Source organism: Sciurus carolinensis, chromosome 11 (assembly GCF_902686445.1).
Source record: "Sciurus carolinensis chromosome 11, mSciCar1.2, whole genome shotgun sequence".
Taxonomy (NCBI): Eukaryota; Metazoa; Chordata; class Mammalia; order Rodentia; family Sciuridae; genus Sciurus; species Sciurus carolinensis.
Genome location: NC_062223.1, coordinates 128,840,414 through 128,854,054, shown reverse-complemented (window position 1 = coordinate 128,854,054; position 13,641 = coordinate 128,840,414). Strand labels below are relative to the sequence as shown.

The 13,641-nt window shown below is 37.5% G+C and overlaps 1 protein-coding gene across 1 annotated transcript in view; it reads left to right on the top strand.

The window, feature by feature from the left end:
- The window catches only part of Arhgap32 (Rho GTPase activating protein 32), a 274,334-nt gene that overhangs the window by 41,252 nt on the left and 219,441 nt on the right, over positions 1-13,641 (top strand). The gene's annotated exons all lie outside the window — the stretch shown is intronic.

Genomic DNA, 13,641 nt, shown 5'->3' with positions numbered 1-13,641 from the left:
TTAATCCCCAATCCCCACCCCCATCCCAACCTTCCTTTTTTCTTCTGGGAATTGAACTCAGGAATGCTTAACCACTGAGCCACGTCTCCAACCCTTATTTTATTTTGAGAAAAGATCTTGCTAAGTTGCGGGGTCTGGCTTTGAATTTGCGATCCTCCTGCCTCAGGCTCCCAAGCCTTTGGGATTATAGGCCTGCACCACTGTGGAGTAATCTTTCTTGATGAGAGCACCTGTTAATGACATTTATTGATATGTTATGGTGGAGCATGCAATGACTAGGAAACGCTGCTACTAGTGAAATCAAAGATTGGCGAATCTATCAGTGGATTTTTCACTCAATGTGTCTGTCCTTAGTGTGACTTTTTTCTCTTCCTGGGTCATGAGAAGTGAGAGAGAGAGTGGGAAGAAAGGGCATAGAATACTCTATTTGCTTGTGTTAGCTATTAAGCATTATTCCTGAGAAGGTGTAAAACAAGGAAGAATTATTTATTTATTTTTTTCCTTTTGGTACCAGGAATAGAGCCCAGGGGTGCTTAACCATTGAGCCACATCCCCAGACTTTTTTTGTATTTTATTTAGAAACAGGGTCTTGTTGAGTTATTTAGGACCTTGCTAAGTTTCTGAGACTGACTTTGAATTTGTGATCCTCCTGCTTCAACCTCTTAAGCTGCTGGGATTATAGGCGTGTACCATCCTGCCCAGCTGAAGAATTCTTGAACGTAAAGGTACTCGTGTCCTTAGACTTTGCAGGGAGTATAAATAAATTTCATGTTTGGCCTCTATGATACTCAGTATGAATTAATTTTACTCAAACTTAGAGGAGAAGTTAGGGTTTGTCAGAACCATAATTGAGATGATGAAAATTACCTTGAGTCATCAAAAATCATAGCAGTCTACAGTGACTTCACATTTTCTCTGTCAGATACCCACTGCATTACCACATTCTGATTTCCCAACCTTCAAAGTTTGTCTTGATTCAGGCCATGTCTTCCTAAAGCCATCACTACCAGTACAGTCTAAATCATTATCATCTCTTTGAATTTCTTCTTTTTCTTTTGAGGTAGTGGGGATTGAACCAAGGGCCTTGCTCTTATTGGGCAAGTCCTCTACCACTGAACTAATACTATCATCACCAGCCTCATTCATGGCCTCTTTGACTGGATCAGTGTAACATCCTTAACTACATTGTTTGATTTTTGTCTTACTTTAGTATTTATATAGCAGTCAAATTAATCCTTTCTAATATAAACAAGGTCATGCTCCTTTTTTGTAAAACCTGTTGGTAGCTCCCTATTCCAGGGGTTGTTAGCATAGTTGGGAAGCACTACATGGTCCAGTCCTATTCCTGGAGCCTTCTCTTCCTATGCCCACTCACTCACTGCCCTGTTGAATCTGCTGGACACAAGTATGCTCTTGTCCCCAGGCCTTTGCTACTGTGCATCCATTTGCTATTTCCGAGTAATTCTCTCAGTTCACTTAGGCTTCGGTTCACATATCACATCCTAGCAGAGGACTTCTGATCAGCCTATGCAAAGCAGCAGTCCTGGGCATTCTCCATTCCTCTTGACATGCTTAAAGTACTTTACTTCCCCCCCACCCCCCAGAGTTGGGGATTCAAAATCAGTGACTCAGAAACTCTTGTCTTCTCAGTTAGAAGATAAATACCAAGAGAGCAGGGATTTTGTTTTCTGATTTTTTTTTAAATACTTTTTTTAGATGTTGATAGACCTTTATTTTATTCAAGTCACCAGAATTATAGGTGTAAACCACTGTACCCAGTATTCATAGTTTCTTCATAAATAATTCATGTAGGTTAGGAATTCAGTGATTTTTATTGTTCTTTGCTCTTATTATGAGAAATTAAACTACATAAAGTTTATTTAAAGCTAAATTTGTTTTACATTTTTATTTTAGTAAGCACCTATATCTTGTATTGAGTTATTTAAAACAGTGCTTATTAATATGAGAAAATGACATCATTCTGCTTTTAAAAATTAAAAAAATTTAAGTTGTATATTTTTGAACTTCACACATGCCAGGCCTCACACATATCAGGCCAGCACTCTACTACTGAGCTATGTCCTTAGCCCCTGTCCTCACCCCCTTTTTTGAGACAGGATCTGGTTAAGTTGCCCAGGTTGACCTCAACTTGTATGACTTCTGCCTCAGCCTCTGAAGTTACAGGGACCTACCACCATATCCTAGCCTGTAACTGCATTTTTTTTCGTGGGGTGCTTAACCACTGAGTTACATCCCCAGCCCTTTTTTGTTTTTTATTTTGAGACGGTATCTCACTAAGTTGCTTAGAACCTTGTTAAGATGCTTGTAATCCTCCTGCTTCAGGCTCCCAAGTTGCTGGGATTACAGGCATAAACCACCACACCTGGTTACCTGTCACTTCATTTTAAAAGTTATACTATGGTTGTGTTTGAATATCTTATGGGTGTTAGTGTGAACCAAACACACTGTGTGGTTTAGTGAAATGAAATGTAATATTAATCTCAAAATATTACAGATTTTGGGTTGTAGATAGCATCTTTATTGGGTAATTTTTATGTTTCTTAAACTTTTTATTGCTAATTTCTTTGTTGTTGTTTTTTTTGGTATAGTTATACTCCTTAGATGCTTTTATAGTGTTTTGTTTCTCAGGTGAGTTAACTAGCTTCATTGCTTGAAATACAGATTTTAATGAACCAAGAAGCAACAATAAGAAAAAAAAATTTCTCCTGGGTCCTCTGAATATGAATTAAGAGGCAATAAGATGTACATAATGACCTTATGAAAACAATGCTTCAATAATGACAGATAAAAACACCCAGTTGTTTATACCTTATTTGATATAACACTTGGTGGCAGTATTCTGGTCATTACTAGGCTCTACCTAGAAACTTCCATTGACTCTTGATATGCCACCTCTCTGTCTGCTCTAGTTGTGATAGAAATGTAAAAAAAAAAAAAAAAAAATTATTAAGAAGAAGCAGTGGGTGAGAAAATGCAATAGACATTGAGGTAATAACATGAGGGACAGTTAACTTTAATGTTGCCTTAGAATCAACCAAAATGACCTGTACAGGAATTTCGCAAATTTTCATTAGGATTTGTGCAAATGTAAATGCAGTTATTAATTCTACTGATAGTTTGCTCTTCCAAGCACTATACACAGCAGTATACTGAGGGAGGCTGCTGCAACAGAAGTACTGTTTAGAGATACAGTACTGTACGGAAATATCGAGTACTGGAAAATAGCAAAGCAGTCAAACAGAGGTGTTTACTTACAGGAAGTCATTTGATAAAAATTGACCAAAACAGGGCAGAAGGTGTCCCAGAGGTGGAGCACTTGCCTAGCATGCACAAGGCCCTAGGTTGGATCCCTAACACTATAAAACAACAAGAACAACAAAAATTGACCAAAAATATAAAAGGTTGTAATTGCAAACCTCTTGAAGAATGTGTGCTTTATCTATTTAACTATGAAAATAATGTATTCTCTTGGTTTCTGTAGATACAAATATAAAGGTGGTTGGTTTTCAATGTTGGTTTTAAGGTTAAGAATAGAGCCTTGGTAAGTGTATACACACTTTTACAAAACTAGAAAAAAATCCAGCTGATAATAGGTTAACAAGTTTCAGACCTTTCACTGAGCTATACCTAAGTCAGATGTGAGTTACGTAGCTCTAAATTTCTTTGAAATTTCATATTATCTTTATAATCCCCCTATCTTTTATAATTCATGGATCATAATATATTCATTTTTATGTAAATATAAGTGTTTAAAAATGACCTTCCAGGAAGATGTTCCATTTGAGCAGAAATTACAGGTGATTTGACAGATAAATACTTGACTATCTAATGCCAAGATAGCCCCACCCCCCTGCCAAGTTCTTCATCAGAAAGCAGGTGGAGACTCTGTACTTTAAAAAAGTAAGGCTGATTTGTTTTTTCCAGTTAAAAATATGAACTGTCTTACTAGGTATTAGATATGGAATGCTACAGGTTGGTTGTCTGGTTTTGGTAATAGGAATAAATATTTTTCAAGCTGAAATAGATAAAATTTATATATGGGTGAGAAATATTGCCTCCTAAATGTGCAAAGAGTTAAAACTCACTTGGTGAAATCTAATTTAAAATTCTTAAAAAGCTTCAAATAAGATTTGTCAGAAACACTGAACAATACATTCTTTTTCTGCTGACAGTATTTTTGTCATCCAGATTGTGAGTGCACAAAATTAAGATGGTAAGAATAGCTGCCTTTTAGTGCTTTCTTTTTGGAAAAATACCACATTAAGAATTATCGGTACTCTTCAGAATACATGTTTTTCATTAAAATCTTCTCTTATTATTCTCAAATTTAAAATTATTTTTGAATAGTTGAAATATTCAGATGGTTCAAAATTCAAAAGAAATTTAATTATTGCAAGTATGTGTGTATAATTATTATATATTTATTTACTTAACCTCCTTATAATAGAAATGGTAACTTCTTATATATATTTTGTGGAAGAGGTGAGCTTTACATTTTTTTCTGTGCCTTGGAATAAAATTTTTTTACATGATACATAATTCACAATCTATATGTAAAGTGTTTCCATCATCTTTTTTAGGACTGCCTGGTATTCTGTAGAGTGTAGGTGTCCCCATTTTTTTTTTTTTTTCTGGTACCAGGGATTCAACCCAAGGGTACTTAATCATTGATCCACTGCCTCAGCTTCTCAAGCTGCTAGGATTCTAGGCATGTGCCACCACACCTGGCATGTCCCCATTTTTTTCCCCCAAACAGGGGTTGGTGTTAGACTTCTAGGTTGTTGCATAATAGTCTTGACTTCATAAAATATTTCAGTGTTGAGAACCATTTGTTTCTTATTCAGCCAGAAATGTTATAGTTATGAAAAGAATGAAGATGTGTGTTGGGAGATGATTGAGGTGGAGTAGTCTTGAGGGACTTTTAATGTTTAGAGTTAAGAAGTGACTGGCAAGTAGTTAGGAAGAGTTGTTTGTGTGGACAAGCAAGACCTCAGGGAGGGGGACATGTAAGCTGATATGGATCCAGAGGCATCTGGGTAAAAATCAGATGAGAAATACTGAGTGTGGAGGCCCTGGGGAAGGAGTGAACGAGGTCTACTGCAGAACTGGATGGGAGAATCCTTGTGGTTGGAATGCTGTGACTGGGGAGGAGAATGAGGGGAGGCTAGCAGGCACCAGAGCACCACAGTGCCTGGAGCAATTGAAATAGGTGAGCGATGTGATCTTCCTTAGAGTTTGGAAATATCCCTCTCTCTACCAGGTAGTGGAAATCAGGAGTTCAAGTAGAAGCTGTTGCTAATTTAGACAAAATAACAATTATGGCTTGGACTGTGATGGTGACAGTGGAAAAGAGAGAACCAGATTTGGGGTATGTTTTATAAATAAGTAGAGCAGTTGGGATTTGTTGTTAAGTTTTGGATTTTGAGGGAGAGATGAGCTTTCAGATTTTAAGACATGCTCTGTAATGGTAAAAAAGCAGAATATTGTTAATTTCTAATCAGTTTGCTCTTGCTCACTCGAGTTGATTTTCTCCAGTGTTGCAGCAAATACAGAAACTGACTCTTGAATCTCCAGTCCTTTCCTATATGGTTTCCACTACTGCTTTTTTCTGTGGCAGAAACCCTGGTTCTCCCACTGCCTGTTTTCTTGTAGGCCCTATTCCTGCCTCTAGCTGGGAATATCTGCCCTTATTCCACCAGCTGTTTCTTGCTCTTTTTTTGTGCATCGTTGTCCTGTGTTTCCAATGTAGGGATGTGCAGGTGCTTCTTTATTGGTAGAGCAAGAGCCTTGCTGCCCATCCTGAACTGTAGTTGGTGGGTGATGTCACAACTGCCAGGGGCCTTGAAGATCGTTGTTGCTGAAAGCATTCGGGTATCAGCTATCAGAATTTCTGCATAATCCTATTATTTCTGATTCTGTGTAGTTAGATAAGGTAAACAGCCCATTTGTGAACTGATCTTAGGTTTAAAAACATCTTTTATATAACCACCACATTTTAACTAAACTTTTGTAATCACATCATGTTATATTTATACTCAAAAGTCTGTAATTTCCCTTGACCAGAGACTATTCTCCAATAATATCATTTATTCTTGGATTTCTTTGTTATATAATCACTGCCAAGGGCACTGTGTATGTGTGTGTGTTTCTTATTGGAAGAGCAAGCTCATTAGTGACTGTCTTCTCACTCATACACTGTAATTGTGTGCATGGTGCTTTTTCATTTTGCCACTCCAGAATTCCAGTAGATAACAGCAAAAATGGTACAAACTCACTTTTGAGAAGATTGAAGTTTCAGAACAGATTATACATATTTACAAACATAGCCTCTAAGGGTAGGGGCTCAGGAAAGAGTATAGGAGGAGCTCAGTGGATGTGGGGGAAATTGTGGAGCAGGTGAAGTCTGTGGCAGGTGCTATGTATGTTAGTTAGTTGAATTAGTAGGGGAATGTTTGGGAAGGTGCCATTACCAGTGATCACAAGATTGGCAATTTAAAGCCTCAAAGTTTATTCTTTTAGAGTTCTGGAAGGCAGAAATCTGAAATGAAGATGTTTTCAGGCCACACTCCCTCTGAAGACTGGAGAGTTGTATTAGGGTTCTCATAAAAGTGAATATATTAGAGTTGACTTATATGATCAGAAGCTGGTTAGTCCCACAATGGCAGTCTGCAGGCTAGAGACCCAAAGGAACCAGTAACTGCTCAGTTCAAGAAGCTGGAGCCTCAGAACAAGAGGGACCAATAAGGCAGCCCATGTCTGAACTAGAGGCCTGAAAAGTCCCTGGAGAATTGCTGGTTAGAGTCCACATCAGAAAAGTGAAGGAGCTAGAGTCTGATATCCTCTGTCAATGATAGCAGCAGTAGACACACCTGCTCAAGAAGAATTGAACTTGCATCTGCCATAGCTGCTGCTTTTTCTGATTGTTGTCTCCTTACCTCAGTCTATTGAATGGTGCTACCCACATTCAAGGCTGATCTCCCCCTCAATTTGCTGTCCTATATGTGGGTGATTGGTCTCTGGAAACACCCTCAGACAAACCTAGAATTCTGTTAATCCTAGGCATCTCTCAGTGCAATCAAGTTGACAATCCAGAGTAACTATCACAAAGGTTCTTCGCCTCTTCTATTTCCTGGGTGTTCCAGGTGTTCTTTGACTTGACTATCTCTCCATCAGTGCTCCTGTCTCCACATGACTTCTCTTATGTCTGTGCCTTCTTTGTCTCTTTTAAGGATGCTTGTCATTGAATTTAGAACCCACCTGAAACTCAGGAAGATTTCATCCCAAGGTCAATAACTTAAATCTGCAGAGATCTTTTTTCCAAGTAACATAATGTTCATACGTGCCAAGTATTAGGGCACAATGCTGACACCACACTTTTGGGTTTAGTTATTCATATTTTTATAGTACATATTGTTGGTATTGTCAGCAGGACTTTCTTTAAATCACTGTTCAACTGTGTATTTTGAGGTCAGATACTTTACAGTTATGAAATAGCATGGATCAATTAGTAACACTTGAAAAGTAAAAGAAAAATCTGACTTAAACACTTTTGGATAACTTGTTAATAATTTCTCCTGAACTGTTTTTTTTTTTTTTTAAATTTTTTAAATTTTTGAATATTTCAGACAAACAGGAGAGAACAGCGAATAATAAACCAATATTTATATATGTATATAACATGATTCTATTAGATTCATTCCATATTTCTCTCCCCTTCCTTCTTCCCTTTCTCTTGAGTATTTGACCCTTGATCTTCTGAGTCTGACTCATTTCACTTAGCATGATTTTCTCTGTTTCCATCCATTTAGAAGCAAATGCCACTATTTCATTCTTTTTAATGGCTGATTAAAACTCTATTGTGCATATATACCACATTTTCTCAATCCCTCTGGGTTGATTCCATAACTTGGCTATTGTGAATTGTACTGCTATAAACATTGTAGTGACTGTATTGCTACAGTATATACAGTAGTTCTTTGGGTTAAATGCTGAGGAGTAGGATACCTGGGTCACATCATGGTTCTATTCCTAGGTTTTTGAGAAATCTCTACACTACTTTCCAAAGGGATTGTCTTTATTTGTAGTCCCACCAACAATGTATGAGTGTACCTATTGGCGTTAGATCTGCTATTTTGCTGCCACCATTTTTCTACCTCCCCCACACCACTTTTACAACCCAGATTGTTAGCCCACAAACCACCTCGCCAGCCATTGGTCCTTTGTTATTAGCCCGTGAAATTCCGCTACTTAAGAATGACTCCACCACCATTTTCTCTCTTTCCCTTGCTCTCGCTTGCTCTCTCTCTTTTACTCTCTCTCTCTCTCTCCCTCATTTTCTCTCTCTCTCTCACCCTGCGGGCAGATATTCTGCCTGTCCGCTTAATAAAATCTCTTGCATGAGTTCTCGTGTCTGGAGTGGTTTCTGGGTGCTTTCAGTACCTTTCCCTCCACAACCTCACCAGCATTTATTTTTATTCATACTCCTGATCATTGCCATTCTGACTGGAGTGAAATGAAATCTTAATATAGTTTCAATTTACATTTCCCTGATTGCTAGAGATGTTTACCATCATTTTCATATATTTTTTGGCATTTGTGTTTCTTCTTTTGAGAACTTTCTGTTTAGTGCTTTTGCCCATTTGTGATTTAGAGATTTATTTTTCTGGCATTGAGTTTGTTTGATACCAGGGATTTAACCCAGGGCACTTAACCACTGAGCCACATCCCCAGCCCTTTTTTTGTATTTTATTTAGAGAGAGCATCTCACTGAGTTGCTTAGGGCCTTGCTAAGTTGCTGAAGCTAGCTTTGAACTGGCGATCCTACTGCCTCAGCCTCCTGAGCCACTGGAATTATAGGTGTGCACCACCATTCCCAGCTGGCATTGAGTTTTTTGAATTCTTTATGTATTCTGGATATTAGTTTCCTGTCCGAGGAGTAGCTGACAGACTTTTTCCCGTTTTGTTGACTCTCTTTATCCTTGTGTTTTCTTTGCTGTGCAGAAGCTTCTTATTAATTTAATAGCATCCCATTTATTGATTCTTAGTTTTATTTCTTGAGCTTTAGGAGTCTTGTTGAGGAAATTGGTGCCAGCACTAATATCATGGAGTCTTGACCCTGTTTTCTTCTAGTACTTGTGAAGATTTCTGGTCTAACTCCTAAGTCTTTGATCCATTTCAGTTTGATTTTTGTGCAGGGTAAATGGGATCTAATTTCATTATTCTACATATCGATATCTACTTTCCCCAGCACCATTTGTTTAAAAATCTGTCTTTTCTCCAGTATGTTGTTTTAGTACATGTTTTCGCTACGATGACCAAAAAACCTGACAAGAACAATTAGAAGAGGAAAAGTTAATTTGGGGGTTCAGGGTTTCAGGGATTCCATAGATGGCTGAGTCTGTTCTGGGCCCAAGTGAGGTAGAATATTATGGTGAAAAAATGTGGTGGAGGAAAGTGACTCATGAGATCCCACCTGGAAGCAGAGAGAGAGAGAGAGAGATAGGGAGAGGGAGAGAGAGGAAAGAGAGAGAGTGCCGGTGTGAGCAAGCTCCCTTACCATGAACAAAATGCAAATCCCAAGGGTATGCCCACCTTGACCCAGCTTTTCCAGTCACACCCTACATTTCCCACTGTTAATCCCAGTCAGGATTAATGCACTGATAAGGTTAAGACTTTCATAACTCAGTCATTTCACCTCTAAACTTACATTGTTTCACACACGAGCTTTTGGAACATACCTTATTTCTAAACCATATGACATATTTTTTGCACCTGTGTTAAGTATCAGATGACTCTATGTATGTGGCTTTTTCTCTGTGTCTTCTGTTCCATTGGCCTTCATATCTACTTTGATACCAATATTATTGCTGTTTTTGTTATTATTAGATCAGGTATTATGATGCCTCCTATATCACTTTTCTTATTCAGAATTGCTTTGGCTAGTCTGGGTCTCTTATTCTTCCCAATGAATTGAAGGACTTTTTCTCCTTTATTTTGGTGAAAAATGTCATTGGTATTTTGGTGGGAATTGCACTGAATTTGTATATATTGACTTTGGTAATATGGCCATTTTGACAATATTAATTCTGTATCTCCAAGCAGTGGGAGGTCTTTCTATCTTCTGAGGTCTTCTTCAGTTTCTTTCTTCAGTGTTCTTTAGCTTTCATTGTAGAGATTTTTTACTGCCTTGTTAGATTGATTCCCAAGTATTTTTTTTTTTTTTTTGACAACATCGTGAAGGGGATAGTTTTCCTGATTTTTCTCAACTGAATCATGTTATAGTATAGAAAAACTGTTGATTTTTGAGTGTTGATCTCTTATCCTGTTACTTTGCTAAATTCATTTACCAGCTCCTAGAGTCTTCTGGTTGAATTTTTTTGGGTCTTCTAGATATAGGATCATATCATTAGCAAACAGTGATAGTTTGACTTCCTTATTTTCCTGTTTGTATCCTTTTCCTTTCTCTCTCTTACCTGATTGTTCTGACTAGAGTTTCAAGGACTATATTGAATAGAACTGTTGAGAGTGTCCTCCTTGTTGGGTTCTTGATTTGAGAAAAAATGCTTTTGTTTTTCTCCATTTGGTGTGATGTTGACTTGGGTTTGTCATATATAGTCTTTATAATGTTGAGGTAAGTTCCTTCTAATCCTTAGTTTTTCCAGTGTATTTTTAGGTTTGTGTGTATGTTTGTGTGTGTGTGTGTGTATGTGTGTGTGTTGCTGAGACTTAAACCCAGGACTTCGTGTCTGCTAAGCAAGCACTCTACCATTGAGCTATAATCCCACCCTATTTATATTTTTGTACAGTAGTAAAACTATTATATAGGATATTTTAGAACTTTATATAAAGTCTCATCACTCTGCAGTGTTTTGTTTTTTGATAACTGGGGATTGAACCCCCAGGGCCCTGTGCATGCGAGACAAGGGTTCTACCACTGAGCTATATCCCCAGTCCTTCTCATCACTTTAAAAAAATTAGCTGGGCGTGGTGATGCACGCTTGTGATCCCAGCAGCTTGGGAGACTGACACAGGAGGATCATGAGTTCAAAGCCAACCTCAGCAAAAGCGAGGCACTAAGCAACTCAGTGATACCTTGTCTCTAAATCAAATACAGAATAGGACTGGAGATGTGGCTTGGTGGTCTAGTGCCTCTGAGTTGAGTTCAATCCTTGGTACCACCCCCCAAAAAATTTAATTCATTTTTAACTGATACATAAAAATATAAAAATGCATATTTATTTATGAACATGTGATATATATATATATATATATATATATATATATACACACTTTGTGTAATGTTTGAATTCAGTTAAATTTCTCAAACATTGATTTTTCTTTTTTTTTTCTTTTTTGTGAGGGCAGTGCATACTAGGCATATACTCTACCACTAAGTTCCACCCCCACTCCCTGCTTACTACTTCTACACTGCTTTCCAGAGTGGCTGCACCAATTTGCAACTCCACCAGCAATGTATGAGTGTGCCTTTCCCCCCACATCCACGCCAACATCTATTATTGTTTGTGTTCTTGATAATAGCCATTCTAATTGAATAAGTGTTCAACATCTCTAGTAATTAAAGAAATGCAAATTAAAACAACTCTTAGATTTCATCTTACTCCAATTAGAATGGCTACTATCCAGAACTTCTTATTCTTAATAATAACTTAGTAACCATTGTTCAATGTCTCCTTCTCTTCTCTTTTCTTTCCCTAGCTTCTGATAACAACCATTCTATTCTAAACTTCTCTGAGATCAACTTTTTTTTTTTTTTTTTTAATTCCATATATGAGTGACATTATGCAGTATTTGTTTTTCTGTGTCTGGCTTATTTCACTTAGCACAGTGATCTTCAAGTTCAGCCATGTTGATACAAATGCCAAGATTTCATTCTTTTTTTTTAATGGTGAAATAGTGTTCTTTGATATGTATATTCTACATTGAATTTACCCGTTAATATCTGATGAGTGCTTAGGTTGTTTCTGTTTCTTGACTATTATGAATAACATTGCAGTAAACATGGGACTATAGATGTCTCTTTGATATATCAGTTTCATTTCCTTTTAATATATACCTAGTAGTGCAATTATTAGACCATATGGTAGTTCTATTTTTAATTTTTTGAGAAACAATCATAATTTTTTTATGACTATACTAATACATTTCCACAAACAATATGGGTTCTCTCTTTTTTCACTTCCTTGCCACCATTTATTTTTAGTGTTTTGATAAGTCATTCTCACTGGAGTGAGGACTTCATTGTGGTTTTGATTTGCATTTTTCTGATGATTAGTGATGCTGAGCATTTTTTCATATACCTGTTGACCATTTGTGTGTTGGCTTTTAAGAACTGTCTACGAGGATCTGTTGCTAAGTTTTAAATGTTATGTCATTTTTTTATTGAAAAATTGTTATTTATTTGACAGATAACTTCTGAATTAATATAAAGAAATGACAAAAACTGTGTACACACTAATTCAAAACATTTTCACTAAGCACCAAGTAAACTATCTTTTCACCAAAAACACCTTTATCATTGAAAGACTGCTTCAAACTTAGTTTATTTAGGATTTTAATCAAGAAACCTAAAACTGCCAATCAAAGCTTCCAATTAGCATAAAATGACCAGGTTAAATCCTTATGAGTAAAAATTAACTTTTAAGTTTCGACCTATGCCAACCAAGGGGATATGCTGGCCTCAGGCTTATCAACACAGGTCATAGGTCCACAAGACAAATATCATCCTTAAAGCACACAAACAAAATGAGTAATTAATACACACACACACACACACACACACACACACATACATATATACACACAAAGTGAGAACAAAGTATTATGTAAAATACATGTTGTGTATATTCAGTGCCTAATAGGAGTAATGTCTATTTTCCATGAGCATACAATGCGGCAAGGGGCACAGAAACAAATACCATACACTAACCCACAAGGCAGTGGAAGGAATGAAAATCCTGTGCCTTGGAATGGAGTGGAGGATTCTCGACCAGGTGGCATCCAGGCCAGACCAGGAACGAGAGTGGATATCAAAGCATGTGGGGAAGGATCTTCCTTGTCGGAGAGGACAAAAGAGCCTACTGACTACTCAGAAGACAGTGGAGTGTCTGTACTGGCTGAAGGGATGTAATCTAAGAAAAGCATACAACAGAGAACAGAAAACCTTCTCCAACAAGAGGGCAAATACCTTCCCCAGAGGTGCTGCGTGCTCTTTATGGATATGAAGGAGCCGAGGATCACTCTGCAGGTCACCTCCGCCCCAAGGCCCTAGTCCCTGGCAATCAAATTCATGAGCAAGACTCTTCCTTCATGTAAACTGCCTTTTCTTCGAAAAGTAAAACAAAAATACAAGCAAACAACACAAAATTCAAAAGAAAAAGAATCAGACCAAACTTTGACCCTCGTACTTCACCTGTGTCCCAGCTGTCGTGCTAGAGACTGGGTCTGCTTTGTTACTCATACTGGTTCATTACTTCAAGGCATCTAGCATATCATGCTTCTAATACAGCTCCCCATCAAACAGGCAACACCACACAACACAAACTCACCTAAACAAAAGGCAGCATCAAATTAAGGATCTATTGTGATAATACTACACTAACA